General features: G+C 40.8%; 1 pseudogene; it reads left to right on the top strand.

Moving 5' to 3' along the window:
* The first annotated feature begins 12,290 nt into the window (after positions 1-12,290).
* Positions 12,291-21,786, top strand: part of LOC106605694 (probable E3 ubiquitin-protein ligase HECTD2) — a 43,292-nt pseudogene continuing 33,796 nt past the window's right edge.

Here is a 21,786-nt window from a genome sequence, read left to right as displayed (position 1 = left end):
TCATCTATAAGTCTATGCTAGGTAAAGCTCCGCCTTATCTCAGCTCACTGGTTACGATAACAACACCCACCCGTAGCACGCGCTCCAGCAGGTATATCTCACTGGTCAAACCCAAAGCCAACACCTCCTTTGGCCGCCTTTCCTTCCAGTTCTCTGCTGCCAGTGACTGGAACGAATTGCAAAATTCGCTGAAGCTGGAGACTTACATTTCTCTCACTAACTTTAAACATCAGCTATCTGAGCAGCTAACCGATCGCTGCAGCTGTACATAGTCCATCTGTAAATAGCCCACCCAATCTACCTACCTCATCCCCATTTTTATTTACTTTGCTGCTCTTTTGCACACCAGTATCACTACTTACACACCATCATCTGCTCATCGTCATCTGCACATCAATCACTCCAGTGTTAATCTGCTAAATTGCAATTACTTTGCTACTATGGCCTATTTATTACCTTACCTCCTCATGCCATTTGCACACACTGTATATAGACTTTCTTTTTTTCTATTGTGTTATTGACTGTACGCTTGTTTATTCCATGTGTAACTCTGTGTTGTTTCTGTCGCACTACTTTGCCTTATCTTGGCCAGGTCGCAGTTGTAAATGAGAACTTGTTCTCAACTAGCTTACCTGGTTAAATAAAGGTGAAATATATATATATTTTTTAAATGTTAGACATTGTTGGCTCTTTGTTTATTGTTGTTTAACTAGCTAACATTAGCTGGCTGGCTCGTTAGCTAACGTTACGTGACGTGTGTACAACACCAGGTGAATATGCCCGGTGTCAGTAAAGGTCTGCCAAAAAAAAAGCGTATTGAAATTGTTGCCAGCAGAGCTGGTTAGGCTGTTTTCATGTTATCCAGTGGTAAACAAATCATCGGCCAGAGCATCAAGTGTACGCTCTGAGAACAAAACAAGATGGGTGGGGCTAAAGCTTAAGAGGGTGTGAACGTTGCTGAATGGGTGTAGACAAAGAAGAGCTTTTCACTAGATAACAAAACATTCAAAGGCATTCAAACATTCATTTTCTCAAAAGTGAGTTTACAAGTTGATCAACTTTCAAATCAGAAGTACTTTCCCATTGTTCCTCGAATGCAGTGTATGATACCATTTTGTAGCTCTGAGTCTCTACTTTTATCCAATGTAAAAAACACAATTTCACGGCATAAGACCGAATCCAGGTGGTGAGTCACATACTTCGGAACTCCTTCAAGACTGTTGGAAAAGCATTCCTTGTGAAGCTGGTTGAGAGAATACCAAGAGTTTGCGAAGCTGTCATCAAGGCAAAGGCTGCCTACTTTGAAAAAGCTTTTAATTTAACACTTTTTTGGTTATTACATGATTCCATATGTGTTATTTTATCGTTTTGATGTCTTCACTATTATTCTACAATGTTGAAAATAGTGAACCAAACTTTTGACTGGTATTGTATATATATTTAAAGAAGGGCAAATCTGAGGGGCACATGTCCCCTATCTTACCTGCATACTCTCTCTCTCTCTCTCTCTCTCTCTCAAATTCAAATGGCTTTACTGGCATGGAAAGTGTTACCACATACATTGCCAAAGCAAAAATAGACATATCAAATCAATGATGACGCAGATAGATAATAGGGAAAATTATAATACTCAATGTGGAGTAACAACTGGACACTACAGTAAGAAATTAAAGAGGACAATAATGAAATAGGGAGAAAAGCACAGGTAGCAAAGTTATTGCTCTTGTTGGTCATTTGGGCTCCAGAGTGGCGCAGTGGTCTAACGACCTGCATCTCGGTATTAAAGGTGATACTACAGACCCTGGTTTGACTGTATCGCAACCGGCCGTGATCGGGAGTCCCATAAGGTGGCGCACAATTGGCCCAGCGTCGTCCGGGTTAGAGGGGGTTTGGCCGGAGTAGGCCGTCATTGTAAAATAAGAATTTGTTCTTAACTCGCTTGCCTGGTAAAAAATTTTAAATCCACTTGCTGTCTCTGGGTGTGGCAAGAAGCTAATATGGAGTGTACTATGGAAGGTATTGCTTTCTTATTCTTGACACTTCACCCAGACATATTTAAGGTTAGAACTACCTTTCTAAGTGTTCTGATACTTCTAGTTTGGAGTTACATTTTTATGATAACATAGCTGCAGCATTTCACTTTAAAGTGTGTATACTATTGCTTACTAGGTGTGTCCAATCAATTTTAACCACTCCCCCTTCTAATTAGGGTTAATTGGAAAAGCTGTTAAACAGAGAACATTGTATTATTTCTTTGTACACCCTGATGAAGGCCATGCAGCCGAAACGCGTCGGTTTTTTAAAAACATTGTTTCTATTGAACATGCCATACTAATAAAGGCATTTTAATCAATTATATGAAGAGTGCCTTGGTCCTCCTTTCTTTTTGAAGACCAACTCAACCCTTTTACCAAAGAGCACCTTCTGTCTACCAACATTTACTATTGTGTACCTTAGTAGCGCTTCCCTTCCTCCTCTTTCTATTAGATGGCACAAAGAGGTTTTGAAGAGATAGAGTGCATGACATGAGGATAGGGGAGTATGGATTTCTCTATCGGTGGTCTGCCTATATGATTGAGCTCAGGGGGCTTCCAGCAGATGTTCTCTTCCTCCCTCTCCACTTGGTCACACACACACACACACACACACAATCATTGAGTTGATATACAGTTGAAGTCGGAAGTTTACATACACTTAGGTTGGAGTCATTAAAACTTGTTTTTCAACCACTCCACAAATTTCTTGTTAACAAACTATAGTTTTGGCAAGTCGGTTAGGACATCTACTTTGTGCATGACACAAGTAATTTTTCCAACAATTGATTACAGACAGATTATTTCACTTATAATTCACTATCACAATTCCAGTGGGTCAGAAGTTTACATACACTAAGTTGACTGTGCCTTTAAACCTGATAGGAAATTCCAGAAAAGGATGTCATGGCTTTAGAAGCTTCTGATATGCTAATTGACATAATTTGAGTCAATTGGAGGTGTACCTGTGGATGTATTTCAAGGCCTACATTCAAACTAAGTTCCTCTTTGCTTGACATCATGGGAAAATCAAAAGAAATCCAGGACCTCAGAAAAATAATGTAGACCACAAGTCTGGTTCATCCTTGGGAGCAATTTCCAAATGCCTGAACGTACCACGTTCATCTGTACAAACAACAGTACGCAAGTATAAACACCATGGGACCACGCACCCGTCATACCTCTCAGGAAGGAGACGCGTTCTGTCTCCTAGAGATGAACGTACATTGGTGCGAAAAGTGCAAATCAATCCTATAACCACAGCAAAGGACCTTGTGAAGAGGCTGGAGGAAACTGGTACAAAAGTATCTATATCCATAGTAAAATGAGTCCAATATTGACATAACCTGAAAGGCCACCCAGCAAGGAAGAAGACACTGCTCCAAAACCGCCATAAAAAAGCCAGACTACGGTTTGCAACTGCACATAGGGACAAAGATCATACTTTTTTGGAGAAATGTCCTCTGGTCTGATGAAACAAAAATATAACTTTTTGGCCATAATGACCATCATTATGTTTGGAGGAAAAAGGGGGATGCTTGCAAGCCGAAGAACACCATCCCAACCGTGAAGCACAGGGGTGGCAGCATCATGTTGTGGGGGTGCTTTGCTGCAGGAGAGACTGGTGCACTTCACAAAATAGATGGCATGATGAGGGAGGACAATTATGTGGATATATTGAAGCCTCATCTCAAGACATCAATCAGGAAGTTAAAGCTTGGTCGCAAATGGGTCTTCTAAATGGACAATGACCTCAAGCATACTTCCAAAGTTGTGGAAAAATGGCTTAAGGACAACAAAGTCAAGGTATTGGAGAGGCCACCACAAAGCCCTGACCTCAACCCTATAGAAAATGTGTGGGCAGAACTGAAAAAGCGTGTGCAAGCAAGGAGGCCTACAAACCTGACTCAGTTACACCATGATGGAGAGTCTCCCAGAACAGAGCCTTGGCCAAACTCCTAATCCCCAAAATGGGAGAATTAAACAATATTGCTACTTTTGAGAATGTGGGAATAGTCCGTGGACACTTAAGGGACAGTTATGACGAGTGTGTTTCATTTGGTGATAGCATGAAGAACAGAAAACGCACATAATGGTATCTCTTAAAGTGTACATTTCCCAGCTGTCAGGTTTACATCTAAATATTGTGAAAAGTATGTGATTAAACATGGAATTATTTGTGAAAAGATGTAATGTCATGTTAACCTTCTAAATGAGAGTATGGATTTTCGTATAAAGATGAACTAGTCAGTGGCCACACCCCCATGAGCCCAGACATCACTTTAGGCATCATGGACCGCCCTTTTCTACTGTTACATATAAAACCCACTGCTGATGAAATTCACATCAGACTAAGCAAACTCCAGCATGAGCTGTGGTTGCGAATGGTTCAGACCACGCAAACCCAGGTGTTAGCTAAGGTTGCAAATGGTTGAATTTCTAAGACCAAAACGTGTCGGGTGATGCTGGTGTGTGAAGTGGTTTAAAGTACAACTCTAACAAAGGACAAGATTATACCACGTGGAGCATTGGCTACACAGATGGAAATGGTTAAACTCTGAGACTATCGATCCCTACAGAATAAGAGCAAATCTTAGACGTATAATTACTAGTCTGCAACTAGAAATCACGTGAGTCTAGGACGACAATACAGACAACCGCCGAAGCATCTATTCTATGAGAACATTTCTGAATGGTACTCTGAAGTATCCATCTAACCACAAACATAGAAGACAACAACGACATCTGGGCGTAAATATGAATTGCAATTTCTTTTCGAATGAGTGGCCGTTCATGGGCAAAGGATTAGCATTTCAAGTAATATAATTATAGACTGTGTGTAATGAATCCATTTGTTTTTCCCGCTCTTTCTCAGTCCCACCTTTTTCCTTTTGTCTACCAAGCTGTCATATCAGCTTAGCCCACTAGGGACTTTCCTATCATTGTTAGTAACCAATATCTACTGTTTGTTTGTTATGTATTTCTGTGATTATTTAGTTAGTTAGTAAATAAATAATTAAGCCAATTTGTATATTGCTGATTCATTATGGAAATTAGGGTTTGTGCAGATGACCAATAATTTTACAACATTCAGATGAGACTGATAGAAGGTAAAGAACAATGATTGACAGCTATTGATATAAAAGATCTTCAGCTCTTTAAGAGTGGATTCGGGAGATAGCCGCTCTATATAAACTAATGCTTCCCCGGTGCCCCAGGTTATTAATGGTTTAATTGTTGCATGGTTTAATTCAATGAAGTTATCAATTAAACGTTAGGTAATTGATTTGAAAATAGCATGTCATCTCATTTAACCATAGTAGAGACACGACAATATCTTACACCACCTTTTGCAAAATGTTAAATACAAATGTCATCTTTGAATACAAATTTCACTGTTAAGTGTTTTGTTCACAGATTATTAACACATTGTTTTCATCAGAAGAGAAATGTGTGCAATTGTCTTCACTGTTTCCAGTAATCAGTAAATACTACTGCACACATTTCAAAATTTTTCAGAAAACAAGCCTGAAACAATGTCTAAAGACTTGACATCTAGTGGAAGCCATAGGAACTGCAATCTGGGTCCTAACCCATTAGATACTCTATAGGCATTCAATTGAAAATAACAAAAAATCCAACTTCCTGGATGGATTTTCCTCAGGTTTTCACCTACTATATCAGTTCTGTTATACTCACTGACATTATTTTTAACAGTTTTGCAAACTTTAGAGTGTTTTCTATCCAAATCTACCAATTATATGCATATCCGAGCTTCTGGACCTGAGTAACAGGCAGTTTACTTTGGGTACACTTCTCATCCAGATGTCGAAATACTGCCCCCAAGCCATAAGAAGTTAATGCAATTAAATTCACAGGGGAGATATCATGTGACCAATGACAGGCAAAGGAGATGAAGATGTCAGCTCTGAGGGGATATGTGTGGTTGTTAAACTATTTTTTTGCCTGCAGCTACGGGAGAGATGCAATAATGGCCTGTCAGCAAATAGTAAAGGAAGGCTATTAGAGAACCGTCTGCAACTTCATCAATATTTCAATGCATGTCAAGCACTCGGCTCCACACTCTGTGTGCATATGGTTTCTTCATGCTGTAAGGGCTGCCATTTGGGTGAAGTTGACCACTAGGGAGAGCAGAGCACCACTGCCAACAGCCCAGCAGTTCTAAAAAGTCCAGAAAGTTCAGTCCTGCTGCTTCACATTTACATTCTTTCTTCGCCACATGCTCCAGCGTTTGCCCCAAGGTTATTTCTGACGATGCGCTCGTACTGACCACAATCCTCTAGGACTCAGTGCCTTGACTTGAACTTCTCTTTACCTAAAGTGAAATATCTCTTGACCCCTTTCTATTTTGCTTTATTTTTTCAAATGTCCCTCTGAATCATGCATGGAAACACACATGCACACAAAAATACACGCACGCACGCACGCACGCACACGCACACGCACACACACACACACACACACACACACACACACACACACACACACACACACACACACACACACACACACACACACACAGCCCTGACTTGTTGTAGGGTCTCTTGGTTTAAGATGGATCAATTAGCCTCCAGTCACTTTCAGATTAGCCCCAATCCAGTGAATGAGAACAATTACCTACAACACTGGGCAAATTAAACAGTAATTTGCTTCTAAAGCCAGGCTGAGCAACAAATTCAAATCTGCTCACCCTCAACACAAGCCATTTATTTTTCCCTCTCTCTCTCTTTTTTCTCCCTCTCCCCCGAAAGGAAAGATAAACACCCACACTAACACTGTGTATGAGTCTACCAAACCCCATCAAGCCCTGTCTCGGAGGGGATTGGGGATAAGGCTGTCAATCCCTTCTAATTGACCACACATGCACTCAGGAAGACATGGCAGGTATTGAGAGGTAAAGGGAACTTTCACCATGTCATGTTATTATTGCTCTAACTTAATTAAGGGTTGGCAAAGTATTGGCTTCTTGGTGAAGAGGAAACTCCAGCATGCAGCCAAGCACCAAGCAGGTAGATCATAGCACCCATGCAACTGGACTCTTTGGCAAGTAGTGGGGTTTAGAGGGACAACAGAGTGTTTAGAGTGTTTTATATCCAAATCTACCAATTATATGCATATCCTAGCTTCTGGGCCTGAGTAACAGGCAGTTTACTTTGGGCACGCTTCTCATCCAGAATACGAAATACTGCCCCCAAGCCATAAAAAGTTAAGCTGCAGCCCTCTTCATTTCCCTCGGATCGCTTAAGAATAGCGTACTTAATAACGCTTATGTCATAATGACAAAATTCTTACTAGCTAGTAAATCAACACAAGCAAACCAGAAACAGACACTTTTTTTCTGTAAATGACATTTAGCTTAGGAAGTGATTTGATAAAATGTTTTATCAAAGGTAGGCCAAACGCTTGCTTGCATCAATCATCAAATGCTAACGTGGCAACATGTTATGCTATTTTGGTCAAGACAGAAATCCCTTGGCATCCATGAATACACGCCACTCGATGTAGCCTATGTCTCTGACTCATATTTCTGAACAGCTGAATTAAAAACCCTGTGGCAATATGAATGAACATTCCAAAATATTATACAGTCAAAAGTTTGGATACACCTACTCATTCAAGGGCTTTTCTTTATTTTTACTATTTTCTACATTTTAGAATAATAGTGAAGACATCAAAACTATGAAAAAACACATATGGAATCATGTAGTAACCCTTTCACACGTACCATCACACGGGGTGTGATCGTTCTACAGTGGTCCCTGAAGCGTACGATCACACCCCGTGTGATTAGAACACTAATTTAGAATGCTCATTTAGAACGGCCAGTTTCGAATGACGCAACAATCAACATTTGAGCTGGCCACACTTTTTTCAGAAACTATTTACACAAACAGTCCTTACGTAAACTATACCATGAATTAGCTAATAACAATTACTATGTACAATTATTGAAAGTAATCCGACAATTAGTTTCAGCGCGCAGCTGGCCACACTTTTTTCAGAAACTATTTACACAAACACAGTCCTTACAAAGTTATGTCCAGAATGTGAGCAGTTTATTTTTGGATGCAATGTTCAGATATTCACAGAAGTATCTATAGCATAACACAATCATCCTAACCGGAAAAATGTAGGCTACATTTGTCCTAGCGCTGAGGAAAGATTGACGCAACACAAGCGGTCATATTTTCTAACTCTCGGCTGACATAAACTACACTATGAATTAGCTAATAGCAATTACTATGTACAATTAATCACATCACGGGTTTGCTCACCGTTGATCAAAATAATTCAGTAAAACACTTTCTAGAAATCGAAAGTAATCCGACGATTAGTTTCAGCGCGCAGCCATGCATTTTTTTCCTCACAGAAATCGAAGATAATAACAGACAAGATGAGTTCGGTCTGTTTATAGTATGCACGTTGAAGGGGTGTGTCTACCGTCGTTCACATCCCACCATTCATTTCCAGAAGTCCTCAAAAAATGAGTGAACTCTTACTCACCTCATTTTGTTATAACATCTTTGGTCAGACGATTACGTGAAACCCAGAATGCATTGTATGTCAACAAACATGGCTCCATACACATAGCTGGAATTAGCTTAGCTAATCATAATCAGTATAACCTTCAAATAAGTATTTTACACACATAATATGTGCCCATTACAATCTATGCAAGAATCGGAATGCATGATTTGTCACCTAGAATTGAAAACATGTGAATAAGACAGTAAATACACAAATAATTACCACACAAAACATTTTCTGATGGTGATTTATTGATACAAGTGACGCATGCCGGCAGTCAATCACGTCCCCTCTCACTCTGAGCCATTCAGTGTTGTTGTTTATGTATGTAGCTAGTGAGCTAAGCTGTAGCATTAGCAATGTCTTTCAAAAGGAGACAACTCACAAATGTGGAAATTCTGGAGATTTTTTTAAATTCTGACAATGAGTCTGAGTATGAAAGTCAGGAATCAGATTCTGACAGTGACAGTGAGGAGCTGCCCCCCAACCTTGTAGCCATTGAGAACCCTGAATCTGAGGACCCCTTGTCCACTGACCAAGTACCAGGTCCCTTTGAAGATGCTGGTGGTGATGGAGGCAGACCGACAGTGGATGAAGTACAAAAATAGACGACTATTACATATTGGCCTATGTGTTTTCTTGCTGTGTTTTCATCCAGTAAAACTGTTAAGGAGAGAACGTTAGCATACAAAAGCTGTCCTCAATCTTCAGCTGGAAAGATGTCCAGTTCCAGTTATGATATTGGCAAATAGTGTTTGTGTTTTCTGAAAGTACAGAATAAAGAGGAATTATTCATTAGAATACAATATAAGGATATAGCAATAAAACAATATTACAAATAACATAATAAACACTGCTATAAAAATAGTTTATTGCATTGACAAAATCACAGATTTGAGTTATAACAGTAAGAAACTAACTTTTGAGCTCCACAAGGGGGCAAGGCAGGGCAGAACAGAGCCATGCTGAATAGACCAAATAAACAAACCATGGTCATATGTTTTATTTTATTTAACTAGGCAAGTCATTTAACAACAAATTATTATTTACCTATGATGGCCTACACCGGCCAAACTCGGACAACACTGGGCCAATTGTGCGCTGCCCTATGGGACTCCCAATCACAGCCAGTTGTGATACAGCCTGGAGATGTAGCACTGAGATGCAGTGCCATTGACCGCTGCGCCACTAGGGAGTCATAAGGTCAGGGTAGCTTCAAAATACAACACAAGCTAATACTTCTCCGACGCAACTAGCATTGTTTTACAGAGCTAATAGAAGAATGTAGCTAGCTACCTAAGCACGATTGAATATAACATAAAGGTTATAAAATGAGTAACGTTACCTCACGTGTCCGCGGTTATAAAGAATATACACAAATCTATTATGCTCCATACATACAGTACGCTACAATTACAACGTAATAATGCACTTACTTTGATAGAAACGCACACATTTCCAAAGTTATTACTAGTAACGAAAACAATGAGGGCAACAGATGGAAAATGTGAACACGTGTGCAGATCCTGTTCTGACGGGAGATTAGCAAATGTCTGCAGACTTGAACTGCACAAACAATTGGAAAGTGCTTGGGGAATTTTGTCCGGGTCAGAAATGTCCCAAAAATTAAATTGTCCGCAAAAGAAAAAATGACTATTTTTATGTGAATGAATGAGGAGGCGGAACACACCTAAATTCAAACTGTTCTTAGAAAATAAAAACTTGTTCGAAAATCATTTGAAATTGAAGTTGAAACAGCCTATAAATAAAAACAGTCTGCATGCTTTGGTTTGAGGACAGCGCGGATTAAATGCACTGTTACGTATCAATCACATCCTGGAATGGAGAGAACGTTCGAACATCACGTGCATAAAAAAACTCACGCTGGGGCGACCGTTAGAGATATTTGGAACTCACGCGTGAAAGGGTTAAATTCTTCAAAGTAGCCATCCTTTGCCTTGATGACAGGTTTGCACACTCTTGGCATTCTCTCAAACAGCTTCATGAAGAATGCTTTTCCAACAGTCTTGAAGGAGTTCCCACATATGCTGAACACTTGTTGGCTGCTTTTCCTTCTCTCTGTGGTCCAACTCGTCCCAAATCATCTCAATTGGGTTAAGGTAGGGTGATTGTGGAGGCCAGATCATCTGATCCACATCCTGGAGATGTGTCACCAGCAAAGCACCCCCACACCATCACACCTCCTCCGCCATGCTTCACGGTGGGAACCACACATGCGGAGATCATCCATTCACCTACTCTGCGTCTCACAAAGACACAGTGGTTGGAACCAAAAATCTCAAATTGGACTCATCAGACCAAAGGACAGATTTCCACCGGTCTAATGTCCATTGCTCGTGTTTCTTGGCCCAAGCAAGTCTCTTCTTCTTATTGGTGTCCTTTAGTAGTGGTTTCTTTGCAACAATTCAACCATGAAGACCTGATTCACGCATTCTCCTCTGAACAATTGATGTTGAGATGTGTCTGTTACTTGAACTCTGTGAAGCATTTATTTGGGCTGCAATTTCTTAGGCTGGTAACTCTAATGAACTTATCCTCTGCAGCAGAGGTAACTCTGGGTCTTCCTTTCCTGTGGAGGTCCTCATGAGTGCCAGTTTTATCATAGCACTTAATGGTTTTTGCAACTGCACTTGAAGAAACTTTAGAAGTTCTTCAAATGTTCTGTATTGACTGACCTTCACTTCTTAATCTTAAAGTAATGATGGACTGCCATTTCTCTTTGCTTATATGAGCTGTTCTTGCCATAATATGGACTTGGTCTTTTACCAAATAGGGCTATCTTCTGTACACCCCTACCTTGTCACAACACAAGTGATTGGCCCAAACATAGTAAAAAGTTAAGAAATTCCACAAATTATTATGTTTAACAAGGCACACCTGTTAATTGAAATGCACTCCAGGTGACTACCTCATGAAGCTGGCTGAGAGAATGACAAGATTGTGCAAAGCTGTCATTAAAACAAAGGATGGCTACTTTGAAGAATTTCAAATATAAAATATATTTGGTTTGTTTAACACTTTTTTGGTTAGAACTTCATTTCATGTGTATTTTTTCATAGCTTTGATGTCTTCACTATTATTCTACAATGTAGGAAATAGTAAAAATATAGAAAAACCCCGGATTAAGTACGTGTGTCCAAACTTTTGACTGATATTGTATATATTAATAAAATACAAATTAGAAGAAAAAAAAAGAAAAAACTAGTGCACTGGGTCTTTGCTAGTCCTGTATTAACTGACGGATATAGCCGTCTGTAGCGTGGGGGAGAAATGTTTATCCCAACCGTTGCATTGATTCTCTTTGTGGGTAGAGCCTGTTAGATCGTGAAAAAGATGGGTAGAGACAATGTGTGTCCACACTTAACGGAAGGTCAGCCGGAGTCAACTGAATGTCATGCAGTGAATGTACTAAGTGATTACACTGACTGATTGGGTTGTGGTTAATGACTTGGTTTTCTTAATCTGAACAAGTCGCAGTCTGAGGATCTCGCTATCAAAGCCTTCTGAATCATATGCATTGTGGAACTACTGTATGTATCCCATCTGTGTCTTTGCAAGCAGTGAAAAAACAATTTACATATCTGCCACAGTACACATTAGTCATGTGTATTACACTATGTAGAGAGAACTGTGTGTGTCTTTTGTAATTTCCCAGGGAGGGAGCTACCTCCTATTTGCTGTGATGTGATGCAGAAACAGAGGTTCTCCATCGACACAATTCCCCACGAGGTGAAGGCCCCGTTCCCCTCTGACCCTGTCATCCCTCTCCGCACTAAAACCACCAAAGAGTTCCAGTGAGTAACACCACCTCTCCCAATTACCTACATTATGACCTTCCTTTGACCTTGTGTAACAGTGAGTAGCCTACCTTATTCCCCTCTTATGATCACCATGACCTTTGATTTGCTATGACAAGAATTTATGTATTCTTTCCACGGTGTTCAAATCAAATCAAAGTTTTTTTGTCACGTGCGCCGAACACAACAGCTGTAGACCTCACAGTGAAATGCTTACTTACAGGCTCTAACCAATAGTGCAAAAAAGGTGTTAGGTGAACAATAGGTAAGTAAAGAAATAAAACAACAGTAAAAAGAGGCTATTTACAGTAGCAAGGCTATAAAAGTAGCGAGGCTACATACAGACACCGGTTAGTCAGGCTGATTGAGGTGGTATGTACATGTAGATATGGTTAAAGTGACTATGCATATATGATGAACAGAGAGTAGCAGTAGTGTAAAGAGGGGTTGGCGGGTGGTGGGTGGCGGGACACAATGCAGATAGCCCGGTTAGCAAATGTGCGGGAGCACTGGTTGGTCGGCCCATTTGAGGTAGTATGAACAGGAATGTATAGTTAATGTGAAAATGCATATATGATAAACAGAGTAGCAGCAGTGTAAAAAGAGGGGTTGGGGGGTCACACAATGCAAATAGTCTGCGTAGCCATTTGATTACCTGTTCAGGGGTCTTATGGCTTGGGGGTAAAAACTGTTGAGAAGCCTTTTTGTCCTAGACTGGGTACTCCGGTACCGCTTGCCATGCGGTAGTAGAGAGAACAGTCTATGACTGGGGTGGCTGGGGTCTTTGACAATTTTTAGGGCCTTCCTCTGACACCGCCTGGTGTAGAGGTCCTGGATGGCAGGCAGCTTAGCCCCAGTGATATACTGGGCCGTAATCACTACCCTCTGTAGTGCCTTGTGGTCAGAGGCCGAGCAATTGCCGTACCAGGCAGTGATGCAACCAGTCAGGATGTGCTCGATGTTGCAGCTGTAGAACCTTTTGAGGATCTCAGGACCCATGCCAAATATTTTTTGTTTCCTGAGGGGGAATAGGCTTTGTCATCTTCACAACTGTCTTGGTGTGTTTGGACCATTCTATTTTGTTGTTGATGTGGACACCAAGAAACTTGAAGCTCTCAACCTGCTCCACTACAGCCCCGTCGATGAGAATGGGGGCATGCTCGGTCCTCATTTTTCTGTAGTCCACAATCATCTCCTTAGTCTTGGTTACGTTGAGGGATAGGTTGTTATTCTGGCACCACCTGGCCAGGTCTCTGACCTCCTCTCTATAGGCTGTCTCGTCGTTGTCGGTGATCAGGCCTACCATTGTTGTGTCATCTGCAAACTTAATGATGGTGTTGGAGTCGTGCCTGGCCTGGCCATGCAGTCATGGGTGAAGAGGGAGTACAGGAGGGGACTGAGCACGCACCCCTGTGGAGCTCCAGTGTTGAGGATCAGCGTGGCAGATGTGTTGCTACCTACCCTCACCACCTGGGGAGGCCCGTCAGGAAGTCCAGGATCCAGATGCAGAGGGAGGTGTTTAGTCCCAGGATCCTTAGCTTAGTGATGAGCTTTGAGGGTACTATGGTGTTGAACGCTGAGCTGTAGTCAATGAATAGCATTCTCACATAAGTGTTCCTTTTGTCCAGGTGGGAAAGGGCAGTGTGGAGTGCAATAAAGATTGCATCATCTGTGGAACTGTTTGGGCGGTATGCAAATTGGAGTGGGTCTAGGGTTTCTGGGATAATGGTGTTGATGTCAGCCATTACCAACCTTTCAAAGCACTTCATGGCTGCAGGGAAGACAGAGCGAGCCCCAATCTCAGGGGACTGGCGGGATGTGTGGGATTTCTACCTGACTACCTTTGACTCCTTTCTAGAGATCAATGCTGCCTTCAAGGTAATGGATTTTCAAATGGTTCATGTTGGCTTTTTGTTTTATGTTTTGGCTTTTCCAAAAGATACCTTACTAATTTTATAATATTCTAAGTCCTTTAGTTTACATTAGTTCCATTTCTTAAATTATTGATATTTGCAGCACCTGTTTCTCTGTTGTGAATTCTCTTAAGATGTAAAGCATACAGAACAGCATGTACTCGTTCTGGAAAGTGTTATTAATGAGGAAACCAACAGTGCGTAATGTAAGAGTTAAAAAATGTGTAATCCATACTGCTCATAACGGTCCAAGCCTTGTTTTGTTGGCGTCATGCGAGAATAGTTCAACACACACACATATGTCCTCCCTCCCTCGTTAAAAAGCCCTTAAATAAAACCATACAACAGCGGGAAACACTCTTTTCCTCCTATCTTAGAAGCTAATGGCCCATTTAACACAATAGAGGATTCTGGAGTCAACTCAAAATGTGTGAATGCTGTTTATGATGCTTTACTGTGCACTGTAAGTACATGTAAGTACATGACATTTCTAGGGAAAAGGATATCGTATGGCAAAAACCCCAGAATTAAATCATATTCAGATTTTTTTCCCTGAAAGTTCTTCCTGAAACTAGCAGCATTTGGGTCATATTTACCCGATTTAAAGGTTAACTCATGTTTGTTTATGTTCTTTTAGCCCCAAGACATCCAGAAATCCGTGTTGAAGGGAATTATTAACAGCTTATTGAGAGAATGGAAAGGGTGAGTGCTGCGTTCAATTTATACCTCTACTACCATTTACTGTTACTATGATTACTGTTGCTACACTGCAGAAACTGTTTACCATACATACAGCATTGCTTATGTGTACTTAACTTCTTTGGGATAGGGGGCAGTATTTTGACGTCCGGATGAAAAGCGTGCCCAAAGTAAACTGCCTGCTGCTCAGGCCCAGAAGCTAGGATATGCATATAATTGGTAGATTTGGATAGAAAACACTGAAATGTTTCTAAAACTGTTAAAACAATGTCTGAGTATAACAGAACTGAAATGGCAGGCGAAACCCCGAGGACAAACCATTCCCACCCAAAACAAATTCATCCTACCGCTGATTTCAATGGCTGGCACTTTTATAATAGGGCGAAATCGTGCCCGATTGCAGTTCCTAGGGCTTCCACTAGATGTCAACAGTCTTTAGAAAGAGTTTCAGGCTGGTTTTTGGAAAAATGAGCCAGAAATTGTAGTTTTTCTAGGTGGCTCCCATTTTGGCTGTAGTGTTTCCAAGCGCGTGACTGAGAGCGTGTTCTTTGGTATTTTTCGCCGGTAAAGACAATAACAATTCTCCGTCTTAAATTTGATCGTTTATTTGCGTATTAGGGTACCTAAGGATTGATTATAAACATTGATTGACTTGTTTGGATAAGTTCTATTGGTAACATTTGGGATTCATTTTGTATGCATTTTCAAGGAGGGAAACCGAATGGATTATTGACTGAAGCGCGCCAGCTAAACTGAGTTTTTATGGATATAAAGAAGGACATTATCGAACAAAAGGACCGTTTGTAATGTAACTGAGACCTTTTGGAGTGCCAACAGAAGAAGATCTTCAAAGGTAAGGCATTTTTTATATCGCTATTTCTGACTTTCCTGTCGGAACTCCCTGGTTGAAAATTATTTGTTATGCATTTGTGTGCTGGGCGCTGTCCTCAGATAATTGCATGGTTTGCTTTCGCCGTAAAGCCTTTTTGAAATCTGACACCTTGGCTGGATTAACAACAAGTTAAGCTTTACTTTGATGTATTGCACTTGTGATTTCATGAAAGTTTAATATTTATAGTAATATAATTTGAATTTGGCGCTCTGCAATTTCACCTGAAATTGTCGAAATGGGACGGTAGCGTCCCACTAATCCGAAAATTCCACCCAAAAACTATATTTTGGTATTTGTTTTATTAGTCCATTGTTGATATAGTCCCAAAATGTTTTGCATGTCAGCAATCAAGTTTTCAAGATATATGAAAGTATCTTGAAAACTTCATTGCTGACATTCAAAACATTTTGGGACTATATCACCTGTGGACCAATGAAACAAATACCAAAATATCATTTTTGGGTGGAGTTTTCCTTTATCATACAAATTAAATGAAGTCCAATGTTATTCGTCACATGCTTCGTAAGCAACAGGTGTCGACTAACAGTGAAATGTTTACCGCCCTTCCCAACAATGCAGAGAGAAAGAAAATAGAGAAATAATAGAAAGTATTAATAGATAAACATGAGTAACGACAACTTGGTTATACACAAGGGGTACCAGTACTGAGTCGATGTGCAGGGGTACGAGGTAAATGAGGTAGATATGTTTTTATATTTAGGAACAAAGTGACAGTAAACAGTAGCAGCAGCGTATGTGATGAGTTAAAAAAGTTTGTGCAAAAAGGGTCAAAGCAGATAGTTAAATAGTTAACCAAATAGCTACCCGGACTATTTAGCAGTCTTATGGCTTGGGGGTAGAAGCTGTTCCGGGTCCTGTTGGTTCCATTTTCCATTTCCATTTAAGTCATTTAGCAGACGCTCTTATCCAGAGCGACTTACAAACTGTGGCAGTGGATGTTCATTTAATCCCTACAGTACACCGTGTCTCTGTCCTCTTACACCTGAGTATGTTTTATTGCAGCAGTAGTTCTGTCTGTTGGTCTAATGCCTAGCTTTACATTACAATGGGCCAGGCCAAGCAAGACACGCTGGAATCCTTAGGCCTCTTCCCCTTCCATACAGCCCATTGACTCCAGTCATATCTCAGTCAGTCAGTGCACAGCAGTACTGCAACAGTTACTCTCTGTGTCCTGAGCTAGCTGTGTTACTAGAGTCGTTGATTTCACTTAACCTAAAATCTAGTAACCCTAGTCCACCTAAGGAAAATGCTGGTGGTCATTAATAATTTAACTCCTCAGAATAAATCTGTACTTGCTGTAACTGACAGTGTATGACAATTGTAAAAAATATAGGCTACAACAATTCTGTTTTGTATTCAATTTCCTATCTTTAAGTTTAGGCCTATTCTTTTGCTAAATGTTAATCTAAAGAATTGGACTGCACACTGCACATTCAGAAAGTATTCAGAGCCCTTGACTTTTTCCACATTTTGTTACAGCCTTGTTCTTAAATGGATTTTAAACAATTTCCCTCATCAATCTACACACAATACCCGATAATGACAAAGCAAAAACAGTAAAAAAAATTAAATAGCACCTTTGGCAGCGATTACAGCCTTAAATCTTCTTGGGTATTATGCTACAAGCTTGGCACATCTGTATTTGGGGAGTTTGTCCCATTCTTCTCTCCCATTCCTCTCAAGCTCTGTCTGATTGGATGGGGAGTATCGCTGCACAGCTATTTTCATGTCTCTCCAGAGATGTTCGATTGGGTTCAAGTCCAAGCTCTCGATGGGCCACTCAAGGACATTCAGAGACTTGTCCCGAAGCCACTCCTGCGCTGTCTTGGCTGCGTGCTTAGGGTCATTGTCCTGTTGGAAGGTGAACTTTTGCCCTAGTCTGAAGTCCTGAGCGCTCTGGAGAAGGTTTTCATCAAGGATCTCTCTGTACTTTGCTCCATTCATCTTTTCCCTCGATCCTGACTATTCTCCCAGTCCCTGCCGCTGAAAAACTGGGCGGCCAGCTCTAGGAAGAGTCTTGGTGGTTCCAAACTTCTACCATGTAAAAATGATCGAGGCCACTGTGTTTTTGGGAACCTTCAATGCTGCAGAAATGTTTTCTGAACCTTCCCCAGATCTGTGAACACAATCCTGTCTCGGAGCTCTACGGCCAATTCCTTTGACCTGATGGCTTGGTTTTATCTCTGATATACACTGTCAACTGTGGAACCTTAAATAGACAGGTGTGTGCCTATCCAAATGATGTCCAATTAATTGAATTTACCACAGTTGGACTCCAATCAAGTTGTAGAAACATCACAAGGATGATCAGTGGAAACAAGATGCATCTGAGCTCAATTTAGAGTCTCATAGCAAAGGGTCTGAATACTTATGTAAATAAGGTATCTGTTTTTTTATTTTTAATACATTTGCAAAAATGTTAAAACATGTTTTTGTTTTGTCGTTATGGGACATTGTGTGTAGATTGATGAGGATAACAATTAATTTAATACATTTTAGAATAGGGCTGTAACGTATCAAAAGGTGGAAAAAGTGAAGGGGTCTGAATACTTTCCGAATGCTCTGTACTTCTCATAAGCTTCACGTTTTTCCTCTCTCCCTGCTTGTCCATTCCACGTTTTTGATGATAGAGCTCCCTCTTGTGTGCCATACCTCATATGAACAGTTCAAAGTCTAATGCAGCGCTACAGAAGGTGAGCCTCCCCCAGTTCTTCTCTCGCTGTGACTACCCTCAGTGGAACAGCTCTGTGAGTCAGAGCCGAAACTCAAAACAGAGCATCACGCCTCCATATGAAGTGTGACCGTAAAGGGACACATGTTATGGAGAGAGAAGGATATTGCACAATCATTCTTCATTCTAAAGATGGAAATTATTATGGATCTGGATCAGACCAGAGACTGTGGGTTGCTCTCTTCCTCTTCACAGAAATCTTCCTGCTTCCATATTTGCAGTTATTTTTCCCAAGTCCATTATTTCCTCCTCTCTTCTCATCCTCAGGTTCTCTTTATGCCAGTTCCCATTTATCCTGTCAACAATGGTGAAGAGAGCCATCATCCAGAGGGACTCAGAACAGCAGATGATCAGCATGGCCAGAGTGAGACACACAGCCTGTTGTCTTCTGTCAACTTTCCTTTATCATCGACACCATTGACTCTGAGTTGTGCATAAACTGAGATGACCTGCTTTCATATTTTTTTTTTTACAGTATGTGTTTTTCCAGCAAAGCCTGGTGAACAAGGTCTCCCGCAGGCAGAGTGAACATGAACCTGCTGTTCCTTAACATCAAGGTACGACGGGCCCAGCTACTCAACGACTCACTGGTTGAGGTAAGACCTAACACACCAAGCCTGGGTGGCCCAAGCGTTGGGTATGGTCGAGACATTGTTGAGACGCTGTCCTCTGTAAAAAAATATTCCCCACTCAGTATGCTCTTCTTTATGAAGTTGTCTGGTCCCATGAGCACTATAACTGTCTGACAGCTTATTCAGCACTCTGTCTTCTAATGGTGATACATAACACTAAAGCACAGAGCCATTAGTGGGCCCATTCCTTCCCCCCCTAAAGCCCATCTGGTCTTTTGCTCTGGGAAGTATTCTGTCACCATGGCTTAATTTGAAAAATCTGCCTGGCTGTAAAACGCAGGGTTTGTATCACCCCTCCTCCCCTCCTCTCCAACCCTCTGTCGCCCTGTCCAGCTGAGCAGGAAAAAAGTGGACCTAAAGAAAAAGCTCAAGGTGACCTTCATAGGAGAGGCAGGGCTCGACATGGGAGGCCTCACCAAGGAGTGGTTCCTGCTGCTGCTTCAACAGATTATTCACTATGGTGAGACATAGTCAGGGGGGTAAAGAGGCCCTCTTGGATGCACATTTGCTGTTTTAAAGATAATTACCACATTTTGTCATTCATGGGGCAGAGAGAACATTTTACAGTTGTAAAGCTAGTTTCCTGCAGTTCTACAAGTTTGTAATGGGGCTGATGAGACAAATTCCAGTTTCAATTCTTCTTTCTTGCAATTATACACATTTTGCCATGGCTAATCAAAATTTACATAGAATCCATATATTTCTTAAAACCCATGCAAGATTTTTCAAATGTTTCTCTCTCTCATTTTAGATAATGTATGCAATGCAATGGAAAGTAAATCAGCTTTCATTGAAATCTCAGCAGAATTCGAATACTAGCCATTAAGCCACAGTCACACTGCCTATAAAAACACAATAACTGTGAGTGTGCTTGTTGCTTTTGGAGGCACGGAGTCGCTCTTTCTCCTTCACTCACAGTCCTCCAAGCTGAGTTATTCTTTTCATAGATACATTTTCAGAAGTGATGGCTGCTTGCCTAGACATAATGAAAACTGTGGCCCGCTCATTAAAACTGTTTTTTTTTGTGCCAGAAAGTTCATGTCAGCTTTTCATAGCCGAGCTGTGAAAGGCACAATAATGTTTCATGTTTGAAGGTCAGTGTTTTCATCTGGTTAAGGATTGCTGCTGAATGCTCCTGGGAATGTTTTCAGTCTACTTTTAAAAAACTACTATATAAAATATTATCAGAGTAGTCATTGAATAGACGTTTGTGTTACATTAGGCCTATGGAGGGGTTTTCCCAGTCGCATTTATGCCCTTTCACTGGATTAAATATCAAAATTGTTAGTTTTTTCAGGCATGTTCACCTAGTTGAAGGATTCCTGTTGTCATTGGTTCAGCAGCTGGAAGTGTGACAACTACTCTTGAGTTTCAATTGATCGGGACTGTATCCTTTCATTCCTAACCTAGGAATTACTGTGTCAACGTTTTCAGATATACAGCAATCTGCACCACACACACAGACAACAGATGAGGCAGTGCTTGAAAACCACACTGGAGAAACAGATAACTTAATGTATTTTTGATGCTATAAATCTGTCTAACCATCCAATATGTGCTTATTATCTATCTATATTTCATAGGACGTATGTAAACCACTTTTGCGAGACATGAACAATAACAGAATCTTCATGATATAATGTCAAGCATGATATTTCCTGCGATTAATAAGTAAGAGATACAAAAAAGTTACATTTCAAACCACTGAACATAACATCCATAACCCTCCGAAGATAAAGCTGATCTGGACTGCTGGTCTGTCTGCATATTAGGATGGCAGTGGCCACATAATCATTATATTGACCCAATCATTCACATGTAATGTCATTGTAAGCCAACGTTATCTGACATAACTTTCATAGGGTTTTCCTCTAGGCTTGGGCGGTATCCAGATTGTCATACCTTCATACCAACCTTGTGCCATACCAAGATATATTCGGTAATACCAGAACTGAACACAAGGGGCACTATTTTAAAACCCTACTGAGCCTTTGTAATCCTAAGGTTAGCAATATTATGTAAACAAGTATATTTAAAATCCCATAGGGAATGCTAACCAAATGCTAATGAGCGCATTGCGAACATTTTATACAGTCTCTGACCTAAACTATTTGCAAGACAAACATCCAAGCTCGTAAAGTTATACAAGTAACTCAAAAATGCTACTCACAGTTTGCTTCACACACAAAACAAATATTAGACAGCATAGGTCCCCAGATCCCCAGATCCTCAAAAAGTTCTACAGCTGCACCATCGAGAGCATCCTGACCGGTTGCATCACCGCCTAGTATGGCAACTGCTCAGCATCCGACCGTAAGGCGCTACCGGGGGTAGTGTGTACAGCCCAGTACATCACTGGGGCTAAGCTTCCTGCCATCCAGGACCTATATACTAGGCGGTGTGTCACGGATTCCTCCGGAACTTTCATCACGCACACCTGTCCCCTATTTCCACTGATTAGTATTTGTATATATGTGCCCTTTGGTTTCCATTGTGGG

The sequence above is a fragment of the Salmo salar genome, chromosome ssa01 (assembly GCF_905237065.1).
Source record: "Salmo salar chromosome ssa01, Ssal_v3.1, whole genome shotgun sequence".
In the NCBI taxonomy this organism is placed as follows: Eukaryota; Metazoa; Chordata; class Actinopteri; order Salmoniformes; family Salmonidae; genus Salmo; species Salmo salar.
This window is presented reverse-complemented; position numbering and strand designations above follow the sequence as displayed.